At 42.5% G+C, this 2,069-nt stretch overlaps 1 non-coding gene across 1 annotated transcript; it reads right to left on the bottom strand.

The window, feature by feature from the left end:
• Positions 1-1,997: 1,997 nt before the first annotated feature.
• Positions 1,998-2,069, bottom strand: trnaw-cca (transfer RNA tryptophan (anticodon CCA)). Its single transcript has one exon. It is a non-coding gene; the product is annotated as a tRNA-Trp (tRNA).

Genomic DNA, 2,069 nt, shown 5'->3' with positions numbered 1-2,069 from the left:
GCCTTCTGCCCTTCCCCCATTTCTTATCTCCCATCTTGATTTTATATTTTTTTGGTCAAATTTAATTTCAGATTAATCAGACTTGCGATTCACTATGTGCTATTAATTTGTTTGTTCGAATATTTCAAGTCAAAATTAATGCTGTAATTTAATTTCTGATGTCAGAGTTTGACATTGAATGTGCAGGTGTAAATACCAGTAAGTTGTGAAAATAAATCAAGAACTTGTGGTTTTTAACAAAAAGAGCAGTTCACTGATATTCATGGCATCGTCTCATTTGGGAGTGATGATTCAAATCTGACCAACAAACCGTTTCATGCAGTCATCCAATTGAATAAAAATTTTCTTTAATTTAATAAAAGAAAATAATTCTGGCAGGCTAAGACTTATGCAATCTATTTATAAGATCATGTCCATTGCTCGCAATATGGTCTCAACCACATTGGGGAAACTGGATGCCAACTAACCGAATATTTCAGGGAACAACTCTTGGACTCTAATTCTAACCGACACACCGCCCTGTGGCTGAACACTTTATCCCACCCTCCTCTTGCTTATCTCTCCACGTTTCAGACTCACTGCCTTATTCCTGATGAAGGGCTTTTGCCCGAAACGTCGATTTCGCTGCTCGTTGGATGCTGTCTGAACTGCTGTGCTCTTCCAGCACCACTATTCCAGTATTTGGTTTTCAGCATCTGCAGTCATTGTTTTTACCACTTTAACTCCCCCTTCCATTCCACCAAGGACATGCAAGTCCTGGGCCTCCTCCACTGCCAACCTCTTCCGACCCGACACTTGTAGGAAAAACACCTCAACTTCTGCTTTAGGACCCTCCAACTACATGGTATCAATGCAGATTTCATCAGTTTCCTTATTTCCTCTCCCCCACCTTGTCCCAGATCCAACCTTCCAAATTCGACACCAACCTCTTGACCTGTCATACCTGTCCACCTTGCTTCTCACCTATTTGCTCCACCCTCATCTCTGACCTATCACCATCAATCCCTACCTCCATCTACCTATTGCACTCCCAGCTGCCTTCCCTCCAGCCCCACTTCCTTCCCATTTATCTCTCAGCCCCCTTGGGCCACCCTTTATTCCTGATGAAGAGCTTATGCTCTAAACCAAGACTGTGATGAAGCAACATCCTCAACAAATAGGAAATAGCTCCCAAGTCAGATTTCATCCCCTCTTCTGTTTCCCAGTTCTTTCAGAAATAAGGAATGTCTTTTTCTTCCACTAGAAAGTGGTCTTCCACTTTGCGCTGTCTGAAGTGTTATCCCTCACCACTCCTTCAGCCACCTTTTAAGAATCCTTTCAACCTGTTTTTCTAACAATTGTGGAGGTGACCAAAAGCAAACATTTCACTTCTCCTCAATGTCCCATTTCTCCTCCTAAGAGCCATTTTGTCATGTTGTCTCTGTTACAAACAGCCAAGTGCACTTGGTTTCTGAATTGAAATTTTGCCATTGAAGTGAACAGGATTAATATTTATCGATGGCTAGCTGTGTTTGCACAAACTGTAATTATCCACCAATACGATGTCTTTTGTTCCACCAAAACTGGAAACAATGATCTGTGTTTCGATTGCAGTCCGATGTAGAAAATCATCCCAGCGATCTTCACGTTATTCTAGTTTTCTGAGGCCATAACATCATTCCGTGGCAGTTTGATGTGACTAAAACCTGGATGGAAATCTCTGGATTCTGTTGTAAAAGTATCGGTATAATGTGATTCACACTGCGCGGTCACCAACTGAACGAAGCGGCTGTGTGTTGAAATACCGTGATGAACAGTTTGTGTTCGACTTGTCATATTGCGGGGAGCTCAGCATTTCCCCAAACAATGGGCACACCACCTCCCTGACAGAGTGTTCACAAATCAAACTGACAGCAAAGATTCATGCATGATCGAAAGTGTCCACAACTTTTGACACAACAGATATACGGAGTGAACGTACTCTTTTTTTCATTGGAAATGTTCGACGTTGACTGTAGTGAGCCTGACGTGATTTGAACACACAACCTTCTGAAGTGGAGTCAGACGCGCTACCGTTGCGCCACAAGCTC

Source organism: Chiloscyllium punctatum, chromosome 36, assembly GCF_047496795.1.
Source record: "Chiloscyllium punctatum isolate Juve2018m chromosome 36, sChiPun1.3, whole genome shotgun sequence".
Lineage (NCBI taxonomy): Eukaryota > Metazoa > Chordata > Chondrichthyes > Orectolobiformes > Hemiscylliidae > Chiloscyllium > Chiloscyllium punctatum.
Note: the sequence above shows the minus strand (reverse complement) of the source record. Positions and strands in the feature narration are given on the sequence as shown.